Source organism: Cavia porcellus, unplaced genomic scaffold (genome assembly GCF_034190915.1).
Source record: "Cavia porcellus strain 051 isolate PalLab524CR breed Dunkin Hartley unplaced genomic scaffold, mCavPor4.1 scaffold_1, whole genome shotgun sequence".
Taxonomy (NCBI): domain Eukaryota; kingdom Metazoa; phylum Chordata; class Mammalia; order Rodentia; family Caviidae; genus Cavia; species Cavia porcellus.
The window spans coordinates 130,819,618-130,846,646 of NW_026947484.1; positions in this window are offsets into that span (position 1 = coordinate 130,819,618).

Here is a 27,029-nt window from a genome sequence, read left to right on the forward strand (position 1 = left end):
TTCATCGTAGGTGGGCTTTTTCAAAAGTGGTTGTATCTAGAATGTGTGATGCTGGGATTGAATCATGGTGTGATGCCAGGATCAAGGGCACTTGGATTAAGGATGTGAGTGCTACCCACCCTAAGTATTGTAAGTAAGATATAAGGGGTACATAAGATATAAGAAAGGGTTGTGATCATCCCTTGTTGCTTTGCTACCTTTTACCCAACATGAACTGTTTTTCCTCTGTGATGCCATGCTGCCTTGGAGCTAGTCAATTATAGACAATCTATCGATTAACTATGAGCTAAATAAACCTTTCTTCCTTTAAATTCGGGTGTCATGTATTCAGTCTCAGCAATGAGAAAAGTAACCAAGACACAATGTAATCTTGGGCCATGGTCATAGAATTTCATAGTAAAAAATTGTTGACACCTCTGTACAGAGCATCCTCAGGTCCTGTGTGCTGATCTGAGCTCTTTAGTCTGGGTTACAGAGCACACAAACACAAGACTAGTTTCTACCACTGAAATATCTGGAGGCCTTCTGTGTAGTCCAAGTTTAATTCCACCTAACTCTTTAAGACAGAATTCAGGAGACTTGGGTTCAGTAAAAGGACTTTTTCACAGGCAGAGCTGAGTATAGAAGGTCTAGGCCCCACCAATTTGCATGCATGTGGGTGCAGAGACCAAGAGGCTACAGACTGTAATGTATGGGGGAGACAGGCAGTTGAGATAGATGGCTCCTTAGATATCGATATTAAGCACGAATGATCTTGAGAAACAGAAGCAATTTCATGTTTCCAGGCAATGGTGCAATTGCATTAAAGAAATGAGCTCTAGATTCATTATTCAGTCTATTACCCAAGGTATTTTGGTAATTTCTACACTAATACAAAAGAAATAGAGTTGGTATTTGTCATAGGTTGGTTTTGTATCACCTTACAAAAGATACTCTAGCTTCTGAGGCTGACTTTATTTGGCAAGAGGATTTTTCCAGAGATAATCAAGTTAAAATAAGGTGATTAAGGTGGGTTTTAATATAATATGACTAATGTCATAGAGACACTACACTATCAACAGAATTTTGGACACAGAAGGAGGCATTAAAAGATGAAAAATGATATGAAGAAACAAGGAGAATACTCTGTGAAAACAGGGGCAGATTGGGGGTAGTGCAATTAAAAGTCCAGGAAAGTCCAAGATGACCAGAAGCTAAAAGAGAAGCCTGGAACAGATCATTCCCTACCTTCTGTGGTATTATGTCTATGTCAACACCTTAATTTAAGACTTCCAGTCTCCAGAAGTACAGGATAATAAATTTATATTGTTCTAAAGCAAGCACTCAGTTTGTGGTACTTTGCAATGGAAGTCCAAGGGCGGGAAATAAAGCATAGTAATACATCAGCATTCTTGTGCTGGGTGTTCTAGCAAAGAGAAAAATCACAAATATATGGTATACATGTGGGGAAAATAAAATCAATCCTTGCTATTGTGGAACTGGTAAATATTCAGAGTAAGATAAGACAATCTGAATTAAGATTGAGTAACTTGGCCATAAAAATGTGACAAAATAGACAAACTTACCCATGGTGAAAAAAATAAAGCAAAAAGCAATATATGAAACATTTTAATTTCTGCTGAAATATTGGAGTTCATTAGACTTAAATAATACTTACTGTTATGATTCTGAATTTCTGTTTGTAGTGTAGATCTGGTTTTAAGATAAGAGAAAGAAGGTCATAACTGTTGAAGTCAAAACTTGCTGATAGGTGATATAATTTTGTGGAAAGAGTGAGCTCTGCTGGCTTCCGTTTGGGTTTTAGGGCAGAAACAGGATGTGGGTTGTGTTTCTGCCTCTCCTACTTGTTTTTGAGTTCACATACCCTCTGGTCAGTACCAAAATAGCTCTGCTGAAGTTCAAGCTCCTTTCACACCTCCCACAGTCAGAGAAGGCGTTGGAGTGCTGGGTTGTATGTAGCACATAATGAGGGAATGGGACAAAAATGAGGAGGTTTTTTGAAAGAAGAAGAGAGAACCATCTTTCTCCTCTCCTCCCAGCCAATCCCAAGGCCTATTTTTTCATATACAATTATAATTCTTGAATATAAGGATAAGAAAATGCCCAGGCCACATACTCTCTTTTGCAAAGCCAAATCTGACAGCAATTAGAAGTGAAGATGGGATTTCCATGGCATTAGGGGAAGATGTTAAAAAATAAGCACATTTTTTCAGTCATTTTTCCATCTGACAGAGTATGAGAAAAGAAAAATCCAAGGAATTGTAGTCATGTATGACATAAGGTATTATAAAATGTTTAGAATAGGTGTTTCTAGTTCAACATTTCAGGTCTTTCTTGTAGATTTCAGCTGGAGAACATTCTTTTTGCCTTAAATGACTGTTGGATATTTTCTTAAAATATGAATCCAAAACTTACTATCATCCTCTGGCCAACTCTTTAAAAAAAGAGGTGACCAAGAGATGAAGGGGGTCCTATGATGGATGGGTAAGGGAATAAAAAAAGATGTGTTGGCTCAGCTGGCTCTGGGAATTGGGCCTGCCTGTGCCCTCAATTCTGGAGACTGGGTGGCTTGGGGTGAATGTCCCTGCACCACTGCAAGTCCCAGGAGTTCAAGATTTTTGCTCCCACTGGCCAGGGAACTTTGCGGCTTCCAGCTGCACTGGACTGGCACATTAGGTCTTGGGCCTGCCTGCACCAACTTCTCAGCTCCCTGCCATGCTTGGCTGGCTCCAGGGAATTGGGTCTGCCTGCGCTCTCAACTCTGGAAACTGGGTGGCCTGAGGTGAGTGTCTCTGCACCATTCTGAGCCCAGGATATTGGGATCATTACTCCCATCAGTCAAGGAACTTCATAGCTTCCTGCCCTGCAGGGCTTGGAGCTGCTCTGCAGGGCTTGGGCCTGCCAGCTCCACTTTCAATGACCTTCTCTCAATCCAGGGATCTGGAAGACCAGAGTCCCAGGAGCTAAGGGCAAAGAAGGCCTATTTCCAATAGGCCCAGGGTAAGCCTTGGAATAACACTTGAAACTTGGAAATACAGGAAAATGACAAAATGAAAGACCAAAATACAATCTCAAACCTCCAGCCCAGCCCCAAAAACCTTAGGAGCTATGTACATAGAAGAAAATATATGCCATACACCTGGTATATCAGACACAATAGCAAGTGAAATGAAGCAACTCTGCAAAGCTTTAAAGGAATTCAAACCAGAAATAATCTCCCAGGTAAAAGAAGAAATGACAAAAGAAATGAAAGAGATGCTGAACACATCAAAGAAGACACAGTTTAAAAGTTGGAGGAATAAACAAAAAGATAGAATCCCTGGACGAACAATATAAGAAACAAACAATACATAAAGCAGATGCAAAGAGGTATACAGGAAATCAAAACTTCCATTGAAAGTTGTAAAAACCACCTCAGTGAAAGTGAAGACAGAGTTTCAGACCTCGAAGACAAGATTGCAGCTAGTGAACCGGAAAGGAAACATCTTTTAAAAATAACAAGGAGTCAGGAAATAACAATTTGACTGGTGCAGGATGAACCAAAGAAAAATGACATAAGATTGGTAGGGATAAATGAAAAAAAAAAAAGAGGACAACATAAAGGATGTCAAGAGGATATTTAGAGAAGTAATAGCTGAAAATTTCCCAAACGTGAGAATGGAAACTGATGTCAGGATCAGTGAAGCATATAGAACTCCAAATAGCCATAACTAAAACAAAACTACACCCAGACATATAACAATCACCATCCCAGAAATCCAACATAGGAATAGAATATTATAAGCTGTCAGAGGGAAAAGACATATCACTTATAAAGGAAAACCTATCAGAATCACAACAATCTTCTCAGCACAAACAGTAAAGTCAAGAAGAACATGGAGTGAAGTATTCCAGATCCTAAGGGAAAATGATTTCCAACCTAGACTGATGTACCATGAAAAACTGTCCTTCAAAATAGATGGGGAAATAACATACATCCATGAAAAAGAATAGCTAAAGAACTACATGATCACCAAGCCAACCTTGCAAAGAATCCTGAGAGTTTAGATACACATAGGAAAAAAACCACTAAGCAAAGCAGACAATTAAACAATGGAAAGACAAAGATGCAACTGCAGAAAGATAACATGTCAACAATAAACCAATATATAATGGTTATAACTATTAATGTAAATGATCTCAATGTTTCAAATAAAAGAAACAGACTGGCAGAATAGATCAAGAAACAACAGCCAACCCTATGCTGTCTACAGGAAGCCCATCTAACGCAAAGGATATTCACAGACTGAAGGTCAAAGGATGGAAAACAATACTTCATGCAACAGGAACACAACAAAAGCAGGGGTAGTTATTCTGCTTGCAGACAATGTGAACTTCAAACCAAGAATGATCAGAAGAGATAAATCAGGTCATTACATACTGGTTAGGGGAAAACTATAAGAGGAAGAGATAACAATCTTAAATATATATGCACCAAATTCCAGAGCACCCAGTTATATAAAGTATTAATAGAAATGAAAAACCAAATTAGCAATAACACAATTATAACAGGAGACCTTAACACACCATTGACACCAAGGGACAGATCAGCCAGACAGAAAATCAGCAAAGAATTAACAGAACTGAATCACTTCCTGAGATCCATGCCATGTTGGAACTTAGGACTCTGGGAAGCCAAGCAAGCACCTCCCCTCCCTGGTAAGCAGTGGTGCTCTGGCTGACTGCAGCCCTTCCAGGGGAAGAACCAGTTGCAACTCCTGAGATCTGTGCCATGTTGGAACTGAGGATGCTGTGAAAACAAATGATCATCCTGCCTCCCTGCTAAGCAATAGTGAACCTACTGCTACATGGCCTAGAGTCAAATATCCCACTTCCCCTATCGTCCTTCTCCTCCCCCCCCCGCCCATTAGCAAATGGGAACCAGAAATCTGAGCATCTCCTGGGAGGTTGACCATAGCAAATAAGGGGGCCTTCCTTCTACCATTTCTTTGAAGGCAAATATTTTTATTACTGTTTTGCTCTTTTCTGATTAATTGTACTGCTCTATTTAATATTCTGTTTTGATAAGTTCTATAGTGTTCTATATTTCATCTCATTTTGATATACATGATTGAAAGAACAACTATTATAAAGATAACAAAATATACTGTGATACCTATTACTGTTATCCCAGTAATCTGCTGTGAAGTTCTGTACCAATTTCACTGTACGATCTTAGTTGGCTTTATTCTGACTTGTTCTGTTGTATAGTTTCAAAATAAAATTAAAAAAAAAGAACTGAATCACCCCTGTGAACAAATGGACCTGATAGATATATACAGAGTGTTCCATCCAACATCAGAATACACATTCTTCTCAGCAGTACATGGGACATTCTCTAAACTAGACCATATACTAACCCACAGAACACATTTAAATAAGTGCAAAAGAGTTGAAATTAGCCCTTGCATGTTATCAGATCATTGCACCATGAAACTAGAAATTAATGATAAAAGATACTGCAAAATTCCCACAAACACATGGAACCTGAATAACACACTCGAGTAATCAGTGGGTCACAGGGTAAATTAAAGAAGAAATTAAGCAATACCTACAAGCAAATGAAAATACAAGTACAACTTACCGGAATCTGTGGGATGCAATCAACGCTGTCCTCAGAGGAAAATTTACTACACTGAGTTCCCACATCAGGAAAATAGAATAAATACAAATAAATAACCTGATACTACACCTCAAACCTCTAGAAAAAGAAGAGCAAGTCAAGCCCAAAGCCAAAAGAAAAGAGGAAATTATAAAAATCAGAGCAGAAATTAATGCAATAGAGACTAAGAAAACAATCCTAAGAATCAATGAATCAAAGAGTTGGTACTTTGAAAGAATAAATAAAATTGATAAGCCCCTAGCCAACCTTATTTTAAAAAGGGAAGAAAAATCTCAAATTCATGCAATAAGGAATGGAAAAGGTGAAATAAGTACAGACTCTGTAGAAATACAGAAGATCATCAAAATTATTTCAAAAACCTCTACTCTCATAGATTTGATAACACAGAAGAAATAGACAGATTCTTAGAAACTTATGAAGTACCAAAGATAGGTCTAGAAGATGTGAAACTGCTGAATAACCCAATTTCTATTACTGAAATTGAAAATGTAATTAAGTCCTTACCTACAAAGAAGAGCCCAAGCCCAGACAGATTCACTGCAGAATTCTATAAGGAATACAAGAAGACTTAATTCCGACACTCCTCAAACTCTTCAATGAAGTTGAAAGGGAAGCAATCCATCTTAAGTCATTCCTGGAAGCAAATATTACTCTAGTACCAAAACCTGGGAAAGACTCAACTAGAAAAGAGAGCTACAGACCAATCTCCCTAATGAACACAGATGCAAAAATCCTTAAAATATATTGGCAAATAGGATGCAGCAAATCATCAAGAAGATTATAAAACATGACCAAGTGGGACTCATTCCAGGCATGCAGGGATGGTTCAACATATGTAAATTAATAAATGTTATTCACCATATCAATAGAGCCAAAAGTAAGAATCACATGATCATTTCTATAGATGCAGAAAAAGCTTTTGATAAGGTCCAACATTCATTCATGATAAGAATCTTACGTAAAATTGGAATAGATGGTCTTTACCTCAATATGATAAAGGCCATCTATGACAAACCAACAGCCAGTATCATACTAATGGCCAAAATCTGAAGGCCTTTACCTTAAAATCAGACCCAAGACAAGGATTTCCCTTATCACAGATCCTATTTAATATAGTACTAGAAATACTAGCCATAACAATTGGACAAGAGAGAGAAATAAAAGGGAGTAAAGTTAGGAAAAGAAGCTAAATTATCATTATTTGCAGATGACATGATTCTCTATGTAAAAAACCCCCAAAACTCAATTGAAAGATTACTAGATGTAATAAATAAATTCAGCAATGTAGCTGGATAAAAAATCAATGCTCAAAAATCAATAGCATTCCTATACAATAACAAGATCACAGAGAGAGAAATAAGAGAAGCCACACCCTTTACACTAGCATCCAAACACAACTACCAACTCACTCAACCACCTTATCTTTAATAAAGGGGCCAAATATTTTCACTGGAAGAATGACAGTCTTTTTAATAAATGGTGTTGGAAAACTGGCTCTCCATATGCCGAAAACTAAGACTAGACCCATGCCTATCACTATGTACTAAATTAAAATCTAAATGGATCAAAGATCTGAATATTATTGGAATCCAAATTAAAATCTGAATATTATTGGAATTCAGATCAAAGATCTGAATATTATCTGAATATTATTGGAAGACAAGTTGGGTAGAAACCTTGAAGACATAGGGGTAGCTAGAGAATTGATGAACTGGAATCAAACTACATGGGAAATACTTTCCAGAATTAACAACTGGGATCATGTCTTATTAAAAAGTTTCTGCACATCAAAAGAAATCTCTAGCATAGTGAAAAGGAAACCTAAAAACTGGGAAACAATCTTAGTGAAGTGTCCCTTAGACAAAGGACTTCTGTCTAAAACATATAAAGAATTAAAATAATAAGACCCCCAAAATTCAAGGATCCAAACAAAAATTGGCATCTGAAATGAATAAATAATTCTCAAATGATGAAATACAAATGGCAAATAAATACATGAAAAAATGTTCATCATCATTACTCATTAGAGAAAAGCAAATTAAAACCACACTCAGATTCCATCTCACTCCAGAAAGAATGGCCAGGATCAAGAAAACCAACAACAACAAATGCTGGAGAGTCTGTGGGGAAAAAGGAACTCTCCTGCACTGTTGGTGGGAGTGTAGACTGGTACAACATTGTGGAGGTCAGTTTGGAGATTTCTCAGAAAGCTGGGATTGGAGGTGCCATTTGTTCCAGCTATTTCACTGCTAGGCATATTCCCAGAAGAACTGAAGGCTTCATACCACAGTGATATATGTGCACCCATGTTTATAGCAGCACAATTTTTAATAGCCAGATCTTGGAAACAACCTACGTGTCCATCAACTGAGGAGTGGATAAAAAAGTTGTGGTATTTTTATACAATGGAGTACTACTCAGCTATAAAGAATGATCACATTGAGACATTTATAAATAATTGGACGCAGCTTGAGACCATACTCATAAGTGATATAAATGAAACTCGAAAGTACAGATACCAAATAGTTTCCCTAGTGTAAGAAATGGTAATATATAAATGTATGTGATAATCATGATTCTCCATTATATTGCTTTGAAGCCTTATACTGTATTCATTCATTAGTTGAAAAGTTTTTATTCTGGGTTTTTTGACTTTATTGTCTGTGACGGTATGAACAGCTATTTTAAAGAAAACAATACATTATAATAACTAGTGATGATTTAATATCATCTTGTTTTGAAGTCCCACCAAGCTTTTGTTCTTCTGTCCCCATTGGTTTTATAATGTTGTATCTGATTGGATTTTATTATATGTGATAGTATAAACAAAATTTTTTATAGACAAGGAGATAATATAGTAACCATTGTTCATTTTCTGTTAGTTGGTTCTGTATACCCTGTAATACTTTCATTCTCTTGAATGGTTTTACACTGTCTTGTCATGTTGATACTATAGTATATGAAGGTATATTCAAATATTTCAAAGAAAGAGACATTGTGGTAGCTAATGTTATATCGGATGGTCTTATGGTGAAACACTATGTTGCTTAAGTTGTTCTTTCTGACCTGTGTTGTTATGTCCTCTTCTATCTTAATCTTTTTTTTAAAGATGTGTTTTGTACGTGTACCAACTCCCCATGAAGAATGTGACAATTGTGTATTCCAAACATTTACTAATACAAATAAAACTTAATAAAAAATCTGAAGATTAGGTCAGTAATAGAGTTTAATCCCTAGTACTATGTTGGGAGCCACCACATTGCCGAGCCGCCGCACATAGCGATCATGCGGCCTGTGGTAAAGAGCAAAGCCTGAGTTAGATTACCCCTCCCATCGAGCACGTTAGTTTCCTGCTTACCGCGTAAGCAACCCGCTCAATAATATGTTAGCCAATCAGCTTGCCTTGCTTACTTTAATATGATTGGACACTGTATCCGTATATATACTGGTGCCACCCCTGGGGGGAAGTAGAAGCCCGGAAGGAGCCGCGGAGAGCGGACCGGTAGAGGCTTCGGAGCGAAGCCCGGAAGGAGCCGCGGAGAGCGGACCGGTAGAGGCTTCGGAGCGAAGCACAAAAGGAGCCGCGGGGAGCGGACCAGAGGAGGCTTCGGCTGGGAGCGATCCCAGGGCAGGCTGTACGGAGAGAAAATAAAAGAAAAGGTTGTCCACTGCCAGACTTTGTCGTGTGTCTTTCCTGCCGGCCGGGAGCGACATCGACATTTGGTGGCCCGTACGGGGAACAACTGATCACCCCCGAGACGTGGTAGTGGACAACGTTCCTTGATACAGCACTGCGAGACAGGTGAGTAGGGGATAAACCTGGGCCCTGGGTGGCGCGCACCTACAGGGTTTTTAGACTCCCCTCAGGCTCACGCGTAAGTGGCGGATTTTTGGGCCTCACGCGGTGAGTAACATATTAAATATGGGTAACGTACCGAGTAACGACACCCAGCCCTTGGTACAGGTCCTCCGGAAGCTCTTAAAGTCCAGAGACCTCAAGGTGGGACGCAAAACGCTGGAGAGCTTTTTTGAGGAGATTGATAGTTTCGCTCCCTGGTTCTTGCCCACAGGGCACTTAAACCTGCCCTCGTGGGAGAAGTTGGGCAGGGATCTTTCTCTAGCGGAAAGGGAGGGCGGGGCTTCGGTCTTCGCTCGGCCACTGTGGGAAATGATATATGCATGCTTGAAGAGCGAGGGTGGTTGCAGGGAAGGCTCTCAAGAGCTCATTAAAGTGCGTAGGGCATTCGAACAGGCCCAGTCAGGGAGCTCCCGGGAGGGGTCCGTCAAAGGAGACAAAGATATAAAGGAGGAAGATGGGGCTCAGGCCTCGGAGTCGTCTGACTCCGAGAAGGAGGAAGGCTTAGACAACGATGAGACCAAGGAGCCTAGATGCCAAGAGGATAGGCCGCCCGATAAGGAGTCGCAGGGTTCTTTCCCAGCGTTGCGCCGCGAATTGCGCTCCGCTCAACTTGGTCTGCGGAGGAGTAGAGAGCTCCTGAGCGCCCCCTGGCGCGAGAGGGAGGCGAAGCCTTCCGCCCCACCTTGGGGGCTGTTCCCGGAAGCGATCCCTCGCCACGAGGCGGCCGCGTGGGAGCTCCCTCCCCTTTCGCCAGAACAGGAAGTGATGCACGGGCCCCCATTTTCCGCCCAATCACGGCCGCCGTCTTATGCTCCGCCGCCGGCGGGTCGGTATTTTTACAGGCGGCTTTGGCAGGGGGGACGTTTGTCTCATGAGGTACATCCACCACCTGGGATAGATAGTGGCCCCTACGGGATATTTCCTGTACAAGTAGCTATGGGCCAGGGACGTAATGCATGGGAGCCTTTTGAGATAAAGCAGATTAGAGAACTTAAAAATGCAGTTACAACCTTTGGGCCGACTGCGCCTTACACCATTGCCATGCTGGAGAACCTGTCTTCTGGGCCCCTCACCCCCGCGGACTGGATTCAGCTGGCAAAGGCGTGTCTGCCCTCGGGTAGTTACCTGGATTGGCGAGCCTGGTACGCAGAGTTCTCTGCAGAGCAGGCTGAGAGAAACGCCAGTCGGGGAAACCGGGGGTGGAACAAGGAAATGCTTATGGGAGAAGGTCGGCACGCTGATGATCAGACTCAGTTCCCCGGTGCTGTCTATGAACAAATCAATGCCATAGGGCTCCGCGCCTGGAAGCAGGTAAGTGGTGCTGGAACAGCCTCCTTGTGTCTTTCAAAAATAATTCAGGGTACCACAGAGCCATTTGTTGACTTTGTGGCCCGAATGCAAGATGCTGCCGATAAAATATTTTCTGATCCGGGAGTGGCTCGACCGCTGGTAAGGCAGCTGATTTTCGAGCAATGTACAAAGGAGTGCAAGGCAGCGATAGCCCCTCATAAGAACAAGGACCTCAACACCTGGATTAGGATATGCAGAGAGATAGGGGGGCCGCTCTCCAACTCGGGAGTGGCTGCTCTCCTGGCCGCGGCTGTACAGCAGAGGGGACCTCGCGGGTCAGGAGGGGAATGTAAGGCCAGAGGGTGTTTTGCCTGCGGGGAGCCAGGACACATTAAACGTCACTGCCCAAACAATGCAGATGCTAGGCCCCGTCCTAGGAATGAAGAACCATATGTTTGTGGGCGATGCAAGAAGGGATCACACAAAGCTGAGGAGTGTAGGTCGGTCTTTGATGCTCAGGGCAACCGGACGAGATGCTAGAGAGCCAAAAAACGGCCAGAGGGGGCCCCCCTCACAGGCGGGCCCCCGCCCCAGAGACAGGACAGCTCAGGATGGCAGCCTTCAACAAGGGCCACCCCTGGGTCAGCAGGTGTGGACCTCAGTGTCGCCTCCAGACTTATATTAGTGCCTGACATGGGTGTTCAAGTGGTTGAAACCACCTTTAAGGGACCGTTACCCGAAAATTCCGTGGGTCTGGTGATCAGGAGATCCTCCACGGCCCTTCGGGGTCTCACAGTAGTCCCGGGGGTCATAGACTCAGACTACACAGGACATATTAAAATTATGGTTCAATCTCTTGTGGGTACTATGGTAATCAATAAAGGAGACAAGATAGCGCAGCTCTTGCTGCTCCCCAGTCTCCACAAGAGATTTCCCTCAAAGCAGAAAATTAGAGAAAGTCAAGGTTTCGGTTCCTCAGGGGAAGTCTTCGAGGGACTCCATATGACACTTGATAAAAGGCCCATGCTCTCACTTACCTGTTCGACCTTCTGAAGGGAGACCCAGATATAGCCTCCCACAGGAGGCTCACTCCTGAGGCAAGAGCTGCCTTACAGAGAGTGGAGGAAGCCTTAGGTGGGGCTACCTTACACAGAATTGAACCAGGGCGACCCTTTGATGTCTGTTTGCTACAGACTAGTCTACAGCCCACAGCGGTGATTTGGCAGAAAGGACCACTACTGTGGATACACCCTAAGGTCTCACCTGCAAAAGTCATAGAGCATTACCCGGAGGCAGTCGCTTCATTGGCCCTTGAAGCGCATGATAGAGCTGTCCAACATTTTGGCTCAGGACCACAAGCCATCCGAGTACCCTATACCGCCAGCCAGATCAAGACCCTGGCTGCCTGCATAGATACTTGGGCCATTTTGAGATGTGTTTTCCATGGGGATATAAACAATCAATACCCTAAAGACCCTATCTTGTCATTTGTTACTCAGCACCCTGTAATTTTTCCAAAGGTTACTGCCTCTGAGCCATTAGTCCCAGCAACTACAATATATACAGATGGCTCCAAGACGGGGATAGGCGCCTATGTGATCCTAGGCAAGCCCCCGGTTACCATACAATTTGAACCTGATCAGCCTCAGGTGGTGGAACTGCAGATCGTTAAAATGATTCTTGAACGGTTCTCAGGAGCCATTAACATTGTCTCCGATTCTAGGTATGTGGTCAATGCTATGCAAGTGCTTGAGACTGCCGGTTTAATTAGATCCACTTCCACAGTGGCTGGGCTGTTCCTGTCTATCCAGACATTGCTCCAGAACAGACACCATAAGGTCTTCACCACCCACATAAGAGCACATACATCCCTGCCAGGGCCTATGGCACAGGGGAATGCGGCTGCTGACACTGCCACTCGCCCGTTATGGATTTTTACCTTACTAACACCAATCGAGCGAGCCCGTGCCTTCCATGATAAGTTTCATGTCAATGCCAGGACACTAGCAAACCATTTCCATGTTTCCAGAGCAGATGCACGAGATATCGTGCGACTATGTGGCTCCTGTGCCACATACAAACCTGCCATACCGATGGGAGTAAACCCTCGAGGTTTGATCCCTGGTGATGTTTGGCAGATGGACATCACACATATACAGGAGTTTGGGACTCTTAAATATGTTCATGTTTCCACAGACACCTGTTCTCACGTCATATTTGCAACAGCAGAAACAGGTGAAAAAGTGTCTAATGTGATCAATCATTGCCTGGCGGCTTGGGCCGCATGGGGCAAACCAAAAATATTAAAGACTGATAATGGACCAGCCTATATAGGCAAAGCCTTCAATGAGTTCTGCAAAATGATGGAGGTTCAATTAAAACATGGTATCCCATACAATCCCCAAGGTCAAGGAATCATCGAAAGAGCCCATAGAAGTCTCAAAGCAATTCTAGCTAAACAAAAAGGGGGAGTAGGCCAAGGCCTGGCCCCAAAGGCACGATTATCCATGGCACTATTCACACACAATTTTTTAAATTTAAATAATGATAATTGCTCCCCAGCTGTGGAGCACTGCAACCCTTCCCCCAACCATAAAGGGTGGGTGAAGTGGAAAGATGTCCTGACAGGACAATGGATGGGCCCGGATCCAGTGGTCAGCTGGAACCGAGGTGCGGTTTGTGTCTTCCCACAGGAATCGGGACGAGAACCACTGTGGGTACCGGAGAGACTGACACGGGCGACAAAGCCCTCGACTGAAGATCAGACCTGCCCTACCGGAGATCCATCACAGACCAACCAACAAGATGAATAGAAATAGCGGTAGCCCGAAATGGACAAGAAGATCCTCAGGCATATGCATGGCTCGCTCGCCTAGCCTACGACCGAGTCTAGGGACGGTGAGCTTCCCACACTCCTCCTCTAAAAAATTATGATATAGCAGGGTAGATGAGTCAATGACGGGTAAGAGCATGCCTCCCCAGCATGACTCAACCTAAGACAGGCCCTACCCTATACCGCACGAAAGCCGCTGTATTACTAGGTTCCGCCCGAACCAAATGTCGCCCCCGGGGGATCATGCGGAGCGACATGAGTGTATGCCTGTGTGCATCTAGGTTCCGTCCGGTTCCTTCCTGGCCCTGGAAAAAGGACGAGGGCCTCGGGGCCTCGGCAGACTCGGGGACGGCCGACCCGGGCCGACGCCAAGAGCCCTTGGTGGGCCTCCTATCAGGGCATAGGCCTCTACACTCAATTCAGGACGGGCTGCGATGCGTAGACTTATTTAAAATAAAAAAGGGGGAGATGTTGGGAGCCACCACATTGCCGAGCCGCCACACATAGCGATCATGCGGCCTGTGGTAAAGAGCGAAGCCTGAGTTAGATTACCCCTCCCATCGAGCACGTTAGTTTCCTGCTTACCGCGTAAACAACCCGCTCAATAATATGTTAGCCAATCAGCTTGCCTTGCTTACTTTAATATGATTGGACACTGTATCCGTATATATACTGGTGCCACCCCTGGGGGGAAGTAGAAGCCCGGAAGGAGCCGCGGAGAGCGGACCGGTAGAGGCTTCGGAGCGAAGCCCGGAAGGAGCCGCGGAGAGCGGACCGGTAGAGGCTTCGGAGCGAAGCACGAAAGGAGCCGCGGGGAGCAGACCAGAGGAGGCTTCGGCTGGGAGCGATCCCAGGGCAGGCTGTACGGAGAGAAAATAAAAGAAAAGGTTGTCCACTGCCAGACTTTGTCGTGTGTCCTTCCTGCCGGCCGGGAGCGACATCGACAGTACTACAAAATTAAAATTAAATAAATTAATAATACATAAAAGAATCTCAGATAGGGAAGGAGAGAGAGAGAGAGAGAGAGAGAGACAGATAGAGACAGAGAGAGAGAGACAGATAGAGACAGAGAGAGAGAGAGAGAGAGAGAGAGAGAGAGAGAGAGAGAGAGAAACTGCTAGGTGTAAACTGCAGCAAAGCAATTTATCTCTTTTTATGAATAAAAGAGACGCAAGCAAAAGAGAAGTGGAACATGGGGTTATGGGTTACACCTTTAAATACATAGTAACCTTATCTATGTAGGAATGTACTTCACTCACTATATTAGGCTCTCAATGCCAATCAACACAACTATTACTATTTTTTGAAGAGAAGCAAAGACTATAGAGAAGCAGAGAAGGATACGGGGAGAGACAGCCAAAATTCTTCTTTTCTGTGAGGACAAAAGGAAGAAAGTAAATTGCCTATGTCTATCTTGCTGATTTGTTGCATATCTGGGATCAGTGCCTAAATGTTTTTGTTTCAACGGTGATCAGTTCAACCCAGTATAATTCAACTCAACACGTTAAGAAGCTACTGGGTAACATACATTTCTAGAATTAGAATATGGGCATACAGCCTCTGTCCTCAAGGAGTTTATGATTTGATGTTAAACAGTATGAGAGAAATGAAGGTATAAAAGAGTAATGAGGACAGCAAAGCCCTCAACCTTGACTGTACATTAGAATCATTTGTGAAGTTTCAGTAATATGCTAACTCCACTACCAGAGGTGAAAATTTCATTAGTATGGGATGAAGTCCAGGAATTTGTATTTTTAAATCTCTTCACATAATTCTAATGGTTCAGTGGGGTTGAGAAGTGCTACATTAGGGCAACGGAGAGGAGCAGAGGGTTTAGCATTGTGAAAGGGAGAGAAAAATGTTCAAGGCTTTATTCAATAAGATTTGAAGACTTGTATGGATTCCTACATGTGGAGCTTGGGACAGGTGAACCTTCCTTGGGTGGCAGGAGCCATATGGGCAAGACATAGAGGAGAAAAATCTTTGGACATGAAAGGAGAACAGCTCTCTTGATTTGTGTGGTTCTCAGAACACCATGCAAGTAAGGAGTCACATTCATCAAAAACGGAGTGAATACTGCATTGTCTAGGAGCACAGGAGTCAGAAGCAGAATGGAAGTCTCTTGACCTCTAGCTCACACTGTGAACCAAGGGGGAAGGATCCAAATAGAGGTCTTGTAGCAGGATAAGGTAGCAAAACCAGAAGCTCTTCTACCACTGGTGACTCTCAGGACACAGGACAAAAGTATATGAGGATCCAGAGAAAATTTTCCAGGTGTATTAGTTTGAAGGGAAGGAAGATCTTGGATTCCTTTGGCACTATTGTGAATAGGCAAAGAGTCATCCTCTGTGAGCCACTATCTTAAATATAATGAAGACCAGAGATTAATTTTTTTCCAGGTGCAGGGATAGGAATTTTGCCTGATTTCAACATCAGTAATCTCTTCATTTATTTGAATTCTCCATTGCCTTTTACTGCATGTTGGGAACACCTGCCTCCTCAATACAGCGTAACTATTTATTTCTTATCCATCTAATTTTTTTACCTGAACAGTTATGACTCTATTTCATGTATTATATTATGAAATTCTTAAAGGTAGCACCAGATTGTATTCAAATAAAACCAAATTTTAGTGGGTCTCTGAGATACATATTGTAACTATTAATTTATTTAACAAGTAGTTCAATGATTACTTTGTGTCAAATGACTATTATAAAACCTCTCAAGGATGTGTGCTTACTAAGTCTGTATCTCCCCTTCTTGATTTGCTGACCTGACTATTTCTCACCTATTCAGTTCTTTGCAAGTCATAATCCAGGTATCTAATCTTTCTCCTGGGTGAATTGAGGTCTGTAGTGATGATAGGATTCAACTGGATTAGCCCTTGGAAATGTGATTTGTAAGTGGAACAGAAAATAATAAACCATGGCAGTGGAAAGACAATTTTTGATGCAGGCAGATGGGTTTTAAACAATTGGCATAGGGCCAGTTGAATGAGTCCTAACATTAGCAATGGCCAGTAAGCATATTCTGTATCTGAGGGTCCTGATCAGAAAGGCCACAACATATGAATAAGACACACTGCTTTAGGTATGTGACCATTTAGCTTACGGAAGCACAATCAGCTGTAAAACAAACTAGTTTAAAAGTTGATGCACGCTTAAAGTCAGCTTCAAAAACTATGTCTCTGTCCTTGGTGCTGAAATAAAATCCACAGTGTTATGGCCCTCCTCATCTTGAAAAAGCTGTTGTTCTTGTAAAGTTGTGGTGCATTGAAGGTTAGGCGGGTGAGGACAGGGGGAGTTGAATGGGTAGGCTGGAGAGCAGTGTAGCTTTGCACTTCATTTTCATATGGAAGAGAATAGTGGTGATCAAAACTAAAATTTCCCATGTATGTGCCTGGTTGTCATGCATGTCTGAGAGCTTGGGAAGTCAGCCCCAGCAACTTCAAACTGCTTTGTGCTTCTAATGTAGCATGTAAACATTTCAAGAATTATTCTTATTACATAGTATTTAAACTGTAAATATTAAGCCTGACTTTAAAACTATGCTGTATTCCCTCTCTTTTTAAAAAATTTTTTTATTTTTTTGGTACCTTGCTGCTGCTGTGCTATTGTGACTGATTTACACTTAAAGGAATTAGGTTTATATGTTCACGGACATTTGTTACCACATAATGCAACATTTTAGAGTTTATTAATCTTATTTCATTATATAATAAAACAATGACATTAGATTATGTGTGGATATCTAGAGAGAGGACCATTACTGAGAAGGATTTCCTTTTTCTCCACATTGATCACATTGATTCCTTTCAATTAGAAATAGTATAGGTTTATAATGATACATAGTATCAAAGATTTAACAAATGATCGGCTCAACACTACCATATCTCCAGATTGAAGGTGTCAGGTGAGATGAGAATCAAAAACAAAGCTAGTTACTGGATCTTAGATAATGATATCAACATTTCACATTTTTGTTTTGCTTTAAACTCTTCTGAAGTATAAAAGTATTTAAGTCCATCTGATCTCTACAACATGAATGTGAAGTAGATTACTAAGAAGTAGACTATATATGATAAAAGTGGGCCCAGAGACAGTAAGTGATTGGGCTTACAAAACAGTATAAATTATAGTTGATCTTGAAAGGCCCATCTAGATCTTTTGATCTCTGGTACAGAATTATTTCCATTGCCCAATGGAGGTCAAAGCAAAAATTCAGATACAGGCCTCAGAATCTTATCTGTTACACAGTAGGATCTATGAAGACTTAATGACCTTTTGAGGAAGGTTTTCTGATGAGAACCATTCTCTCCCAGCTATAGACAACTTCTACCTTTCATGAGTGTAATATAATGAGTAGAATTAACTGTGTGCACCATTATTTTTTAAGTAGCCTTAAAATAAGTCTTGTCCTTTGATTTAAAGCCTAGCCATTTTATAATTTTAAAAAGATTTTTAGTTTTTTTGTTTTGGTCACTCTTAAATTCAGGCCAGTTACTGTGGGCCCCTTAACAAACCTTCCTGAAAAGAAAAACAGATAGCATCTATGTTGGGTATCTAGTATTTATTTATTCATTCATTCATTAGTGAAATTTTTCCTTATTAAATGTGCTTGATTTCTTGTAGGGGCCCTAAGGCTATTAAGTCCTATAATACTTACAGTATTGTTGGAGGACACCTTATAAAGCTATGAAATTTTGAGTCATAATTTGAATGAATACCTTAAGACAGGAGCAAAACATCTATCATAAGGTGATATTTAACCAATTGCTAGATAAATATTGTAGACAATAATTTCATTGTTTTGAGATAGTATACATTGATTTCAGGAGATTGAATTGGAATGATTGTTACTCCAAGGGTATATTAGTACAGGGAAGGCATTAATGAAAATTTCCACCAAAAGGCAGCAAAGATGATCCCCTAGGAAGAAAGGCTTCGGGAAAAAAGGAAGTGAGAAAGAAAGTTAATGGTCAGTCTTGAGTGCCATGAAATGAAAGAAATGCTATTCTGCTTTTGAAACTAAAGTAAACTGAAGTTGTAATCTCTCAAGCATTAAGTAGAAAGCAATCAGAGACACAGACATTTATTTATTTTTAAAATCCTTACTGAGCCAAGAATAGAAACTACTCATATATACACCGTCATGCATATATATGTGGAAGCTAAAAACATCCATTTCATGGAAGTAAAGAATAGAATAGTGGTTACCAAAGTGTGGAAAGTAGCCAGATGAACAGAAAATTGTCAGTTAATAGGTACTAAAATACAGTTAGATAGGAGGCTTAAGTTCTAGAAAACTGTACAGCATAGCAAGGTAACCATAGTTAATGCTAATACACTTTATACTTCAAAATAACTAGAAAAGAATTTGAATATTCAACTCAAAGAAAAGATAAATATTTAAAGTGATGAATATGTTAATTTACCCTGATTTTATTACTGCACACTGCAACATTTGTTGAAATATCACAATGCACCTTATAAATATGAACAATTATTATATGTAAATTAATAGTATTTTAAAAAAGAGGAAATGTGGGCACATAAATGCATCAGATATTCTCACACACAGTGAAAAATGCATGTGAAAACACAATGAGAAGACACCCTTCTACAAGTCAAAGAAATAGGCTTCAGGAAAAACTAAATATGTTGACAACTTGGCCTGTAGTCCTGGCTTCCAGAAGTGAACATCAATGTTGTTTAAACAAAATGGCAAAATTTATGGAGCCCACTTTGTTCTCTTATCCAGGATTAGGGATACAGGTAAATCCTATTGATAACCATGGCTCCTACTCTCTTGGTTCTCACAAACCAGAAGTAGGGATATATATTTTGCTATAGGAACACAGAAGACAGTCCTGGATCAAGTGCTTTGAAGGTTAGTTAAGGTTGCCTAGAGGAAATAATATTTTATTGAGACCTAAAATTTAGGTCAGAAATAGCTAGTGGGGAATTGAGGGTAAAGAGGGTTTGGAAACATTGGAAGATTGTTCCAAGTGGACAGAACGGCATACATCACGGCTCCAACAATGACAGAGTACTTGGTCTCTTGCAAAAGAAAAGCCTATTTCATTGCAGCTTACTGTTTCAGGCAAGCAGTCACAAGTTGAGGCTGGAGAAATAAGTACAGGTCAGATTATGCGGGGCCTAAGGACTTTGAATGTAAAAGTGGGGTAGTAGAGGAGAGGATAAAAGCATTTCTTGAAAGATCTTATCAACAAAATGGCATGAGATTTTACCTGTCTTTGGGAGCTTTGTAGGGAGTTGACTAGAAGGGACATATAGTCTAATTAGGAGGCCATTATAGCCATTTAAGCAAGAAATGATGGCAGTGAACTGCAGTAGTAGGCATAGGGAGAAGCAGGTGGATTTGACAAATATTTAGGAGTCAGATTCTAAGACTGAGGAAGGGTTGGGTATGAAGATTGAGGAAGAGGGAAGAGGTGAGGACGGTCCCCAATTTTTGATTCTTAACTGCATTATAGTTGTATTTTGCCCATTATTGACTCATCAAAAGAATGAATCTGGCATGAACTGTAAGTGGTTTATTTGGTTGAGTGATCTATAGATAGATGCACACCTTTCCATCCTGGTCTCCATTGCTTCTTTCCCTTCTGGAAGCCATATCTCATTCCTCTCATCAGATTTTGTCTAAATCCTAGGAAGACTCAGACTAAGGGCAAAAAATGGGAATGGATTTGGCAGGAAGAATGACTGGAAAGTTAAGTGTGACCATATAATTTGACTTTTTCCCCCAAAGGACAATATTTTCCTCCCCTATCTTTGCTCTGATTTACAGAGTGAATTCCCTTGTTTAGTTTTTGTCTGCTGCTCGTGATGTCAAACCAATGTTACTTGGAGAAGTAAACAATTCTCTGCACTGTGTTGGCAAGGAGAACGTGACCTTCATTACTCCTCAGCTATAAAAACATTATCTTTTCCCTTTTTGAATGCAAACAGGTTTATTTACCTAGCAGATTAGAAAGAAGAACCAAACAAAGCCAGGGCTGATTCTGAGTAGAGTAAACCATCCTCTCCTTCAGCTATTTAGCTGAAAATCTGTGAGAGGTAAAACAAACATTATAGCAGAACTGTCATTTGCTAATCGAGATGTGTAGGTGAGAAAGGGCCTGGGGAGACATAGGGAGATGTCTGACAGATGGCTCAGCTTCTAGCAGACAGAGAGGGCACCTGAACCAAGATACAGGACCCAGGGAAATAATGGTAGTTAAGCAATGTCTCTCTCAAGCTTTTAGTAGGGAAGAATGAGGGGAAGAATTGGGAAGCAGCTTCTCCAGACAACACCTTCACACTATTCCAATCATTTTAGAGGAAACCTGGAAGGATTCTCTAATCTTTCCATTTTTTCACTGGAAACTAAAGGATGTAGCTTTCAGCTTGCAGTGGAAATGGCAATGCTGCTGGATACAACAATTTTATATGCCTTGAAAACTGACTAGCTTCCAAGAGAGCTTTTGCACATGCCAGAGTGGGGTGTGATAGAAGTGTGACAGGGGCCCTTGTTTCCATCAGGTTTTCAAAACATCTCCAAGAAGTTTGATATTGCTTGGCAGGAGCATCTTGCCGGCTGTTCTGGTAAAATAACGAGGACTCCCGATTTGTGAGCTGTTTTTCATCTTGGCAACACTTTTCAAAGCACTGCATCATTAGCCAGGCTGGAAATGGTTTTTAAAGATTTCTTTGATCTAGCAAGTAGTTCAGGGTCAGAGGGGCTGCCTTCTCTATCTAAAGGACAGTGCTTGGAGCTATCTATCTTTGGGAAGACTCCAGATAACCTTCATAGGGATTTCACTGTTCAAGAATGAGGAAAGAGGGGAGAAGAGGTCCTCAGTGTTTTCTAGGAATGATGGGGCCAGAAGGGCATGCCATAGTCAGTGGAACTGGAGGAAGATCATTTCATCTTCTACTTTTGAGGCATGAAATGTGCTGAAAAATGTATCCTGTGACCCCCAACTTCATTTTTTTCTCACATCAGAAACTATCAGGCTCTGAGCTGGAGTCTGTTTGAAGTGAAACCTACAAAGTGATAAATTAGGAGGCTCTGACCTCAGAGATTTCTAAACCCAAATTCTGGTCTTTTCAAACTTTGATTTAGATTCCCTAATCATGTGGAAGATTATTTTGTTGTTTTTTTTTAAAGCAGATATCCATATTGGCTTCAGAGTACCTGAATCTGATTCTCTCAGTTGAAAACAGACAACCTGCAGTTTTAACAAACCTATTGAGGGCATGAAGTTAACACAAAGTTAGTTTGTGAACTACTGTGTTTGAACAGGTGTTTCTGAGCATTCTGCATTCCCTTGCTGTAAGAGAGTCCCACAGGCCTCAGAATGAGCCTGGATATGTGCTGTAAGAAGTGGTGAGAGCTCCAGCAGACCAATGCAGGAGATTCACATCCAAAACAAAGGCCAGCACCAGGCATAGCAGCCAGATGCTGGAGATGCAAAGGGAGCTGTCAGGTCAGCTCAGGATGCCAGGAGTGCAGACTCTGATTCTGTAATGTCAGGGCTGCTCAGGAAGATCCTCTGGAGAGCTGCCTGTTCCCCGAGAAGTAGATAATAACTGCATTGAAAATTCTGGAGAAGCAGAAGGCTTGGAAGTTTTAATCACTGTCTCAAGAATAGCTTTGATTAAAATTCCCTCCAGCCTTTCCCTAGGTGTGTCCCAAGCCTCTGTCATTTTAGCTGACAGGTAATTAGTGCTTTCATTGGGAAAGGGAGGTACAGGCTGCTCAGATCAAGAAAAATAATGCATGTGAAGACACTGCACAAACTGTCCACAGATGGTAAGAAATGTTCTTAAGCCCAGCATAGTTCATACTCTTGTCACCCAGGACCACACAGAGGCCTGAGGACACAATATCATCTCACGCCTTTGCTCAGGCTACCTTCTCACTGTCTAGATTGCCTTCTGTTCCCTCTGCCCATAAACTTTACTCTTTTTTTGAGGCTGAATTCAAGTAAAACTGCCCTGCAGTTAGTTCCTTCTCTATGGCAGAATTAGGTATTCTTTGTCCTCTATTAAGGTCATGTCAAAAAGGCAGCACAGTCTCTGGCATGTAGTAGCTGCTTGATAAATATTACTTTCTTCCTCTAACTCACTATTTTTTGTTTGAATGTTTATCTCCTATAGTATAAGAAATGAATTTATTAAATGGGTTGTAACTCAGTGATAGAGCATTGCCTGGTATATGTGAGGTTCGGGGTTCAATTCCCAGTAGAGACAAAAAAACATAAACAAGTAAAACGAACTTATCTTTCTTGCTATTCATAATGAGTATGCAATGCACAATGAGTAGATGTTCAATAAATATTGTTTAATGTAAAGAGTAGGTTAGAAAAGGAAACTTGGAAAAGGTGGAGTGGAAAGGAATGACCTGCCATGCTAGCCAGAGCTGTTGGTGCTGACTGTTCTAAGAGTTAATGTAAGAACCGTATGCAAGGAGCTGCTGTAATTTCAGTCCACAAGCCACTATGAAAACTATGCCAACATACCTCAATTTTAGTGTCAAAAAACTCTTTGTAAAGGGTTGTGCTTTATGTCGCATTTGCTTGCAGTTCAGAACAATTCACCCAATGTTTTCTTTATGCCTCAGTTTTTCCACCTGCAAGGTGGAATGGGGTCAAATCAAGACTATAATTAGTAATCTTGTGTTCCTTCATCTCCAATACATTTTTAAAAGAAGACAGATGTCACTGGGGGTGGGTGTGTATAGCTCTTAAAAAAACTAGACATTTGTTGCATGTAGTGGGAAGCACTAGTGGCAGGGCTTGAGGTAGAAAAAAGCATCACAGTGGATTTTTTCTCCCTCATTTTTATCTAATACCATGTTTTTAACAAATAAGAGTAGAAAACAGAATCTACTGCTTTGCTAGCATATTACAGAGAATTCTATTTAAAGTCAGATAGATCCTTGGGCTAAGAACAGTGGCATCACTAGGAAACTTCTTTAAAATGTAGAATCTCACAACCCATTCCCAAGAACCGAATCAAAATATTTTAAATAAGATCCACAAGTGATTCATAAGCATATTAAAAATTGAGAAGCCCAAGCATAGTCTTAAAAACACTTGGGAAAGTGAAAATGAAGCAGGGAAGAGTAGATATAGGGGATGTTGAAAGGGCATTCTGCTAAACAGATACAGTTAAATAGAACACATTTTCTCACGAGAGTGACTTAAAAACTGCTGTGTTGAGGTGGTCAGAGAGAGGGAGGAAGGGCTTTCATGTAGCTCTAGACTCACTCAGAGAGTTGATAGAGATGAAAACATCGTGTGACTCAGAGCAAAGAAGTGTGCCGACCTTAACACAAGGCAGCAGAGTCTAAATGGAATTTGTAAGAGTTTATAGCTCTCCTGGCACTGGCCTGTCAGATTTTCCATGGTATACTTATTTAGATATTTCCAAACATTTATCTATCTTAGCAGGACATCCATGACCTTGTTCATAGTGTAGTGGCAGGTCAGTGCATTCTACTTCTGTTTTATGATAGTTTTTATTTAATTGAAGTTTTAGGCTGATCCTCCCACCAGGTCAAGAGTAGAGACTGGGTTTGAAAATCTCTGTGCGATATGTTGTATACTCACATGTGTGTGTGTGCATGTGTGTACATAAGTATTACTTTATAAACAATATGTATTTTATTAGTTAGAGAAAAAAAGCAAAACAGAAAAAGGGTAGAAATAATACAGAATTTCAAAAAAACAGAAATGACTAGTCAAACAGTAAGAAATCACTAGTTGATGAATTACACATTGTTATCTTAGAAGTAGTTGCTCAAGTCACAAAATCAAAGCATAAACAGTGAACAATCAAGCAATGACAGTACAAGCTATTCTGCTTGATGAGCTAACAAAAACTTAGTAGTGTGGTTATCTATCTTGCATACTTAAACATACATACAGTTATATACTTTAGAGCACTTTTTTCCCTTTCCTTATTACAATATCTATTATACCTTTTGGATCTCATTATCCTTTAAGTTTTATTATTTTTTTATACTAGAGAGACAATATGATATTTAAAAATGTGAGTCTGATTTATTTTTCTTATGAGGATAGTCTCAAGTTGCCTCCATTTACCTATAAAAGCCTCAATACCATCTTTTTAGTGGCTGAGTAATAGTCCATTGTGTAAAAATATCTCATCTTTTTTATCCATTCTGCAGTTGATGGGCATTTGGCTTTTCAAGATTTATCTATTACAAATTGCTGTGCTATTAACATGGGTGCACATATATCACTGAGACATGACCTTTTCAAGTTTTCTGGGAAAATACCCAGGAAGCAAATAGTTGGATTGAATGGAACTTTCATGTTCACATGGCTTCTTTAATAAATAGTGTTGGAAAAACTAACTTTCCACATGCCAAAGGCTGAAATTAGATCCTTGTCTATCACAATGCACTAAACTCAAAATGGATCAAAGATGTAAATATTAAAACAGAAACACTAAAACAAATGAAAGACAAAGTAAGTAGAAATCCTGAAGACATAGGGGCAGGCAAAATGTTCATGAACAAAATGCAACATGCACGGGAAGTACTTCAAGGAGTCAACAGATAGGGTCTCATCTTATTAAAAAGTTTGTGTACTTCAAAAGAAATCACCACAAAGTGAAATGAAAACCCACAGAATGGGAAAGAATTTTAGCTGGCGTCTTTCGGACAGAGAACTTATATCCAGAACATATAAAGAATTGAAAAACATCGAATCCCCCCAAATTCAGAGACCCTCTCCAAAAATGGGCATCTCAGATGAATACATATTTCCCAGATGAAGATATTCAAATGGCAAATAAATACATGAAGAAATGTTCACCATCACTGGTCATTCAAGAAATGCAAATTAAAACAGCATTGAGATTTCATCTCACTCCAGAAAGAGTGGTTGCCATCAAGAAATCAACTGATAACAAACGTTGGTGAGGCTGTGGGGAAAAGGAACACTTCCCCACTGCTGGTGGGAGTCAGGACTGGTGTAGCCAATGTGGAAATCAGTATGGAGATTCCACATAATGTGTGTTAACTTTGTATTACTGCAATAAAATACCCGAGGAGAAAAATTCCATTTAGCTCACAGTTTTGGAAGCTTAAAGCCATGTTATCTACATGAACTTTGCTCTGGTAAAGACCTAATGGTGAACAAATCATGGATAGTAGTGACAGAGACATATATCAGAGATGCTACTATATATCAAAGCAGAAAGCAAATAAAGCTGTGTAGGGCAAAAGTCAGGTTTTTCTGACAACCCTCTAGAGGAGTTGAAGGAGTTCCATGAGAACTACTTTCTAAGGCTATGGCCACAGTGATCTAAGAACCTCCTACAAGACTTTACCACCCAAAGATTCTATCACCTCCCAAAGGTACCTTCCTGCAGGCCAAGACTTCAGTTATCACATAACACTCAAGTCACAATATAATGAAGTGCATAGATCTCATCGCTCAGTTTGGTAACTTTTACTTATTTATTTTTCGTGGTACTGGGAATGAAGTCAAGGCCTTGGGTATGCTAAGCAAGTGCTCTACCACTGAACTACATCCTTAGCATGATGACATTTGAAAACTGTATATACAAAGCTATGTATAGGCAAACAAAATATATGTTTTCATTATTACAGAGAGTTTCCTTTTCCCCCTTTCTAGTTAGTCTCCCTGTCTTTCTACCCATCAAGAGGCAGGTTCTGATTTAAACTAGCTCTTAGATTTCATGAATAAGACTTGCTGTATAATTATCAATCATATATCCCATTGTGTCTTAATTTTTTGCTCAACACAGTACAGTTGAGATCCATCCATGCTGTTGTACCTATCAGTAGTTCATTCTTTTTATTGCTCAGTAGTAGTCCATTGTAAGAAGATATTACAATTTGTCTTTCTGTCCTTTTATCAATACTAGGGTTGCTTACAGTTTTGATTCTTATGATGAAGGCTAATCTGAAAACACTTATAGAAGACCTTTTTTATAGAATAAATATCTATAGGTATAATAAGGGGTCATAAAATAGTTGTAAGTTTAAATGATAGTTATCTTTAGTGGTGGTAACATTTTAGCTTCTCTCATCAAGAAAATATTAAGAGTTCTTTTATTTTATATTTCCACTGCTAGATGCTAGTGTATTAACCCTGATCTTTACTCATTTTAATGGATACCTCATTATGATTTAAGTTTGTGACTCATAATGTTGAGACCTTTTTAATGTGCTTCTTATTCATGTTGTATCTCTTTTTCTAAAATGTCTGTTTAAATGTTTCCTTTTTTAAAAACTGTGTTCTTATATTATTGATTCACAAGTGTATCAGTCAGTTTTCTCTTACAATAACAAAATATCTGAGGCAGCCTATTTATAAAGAA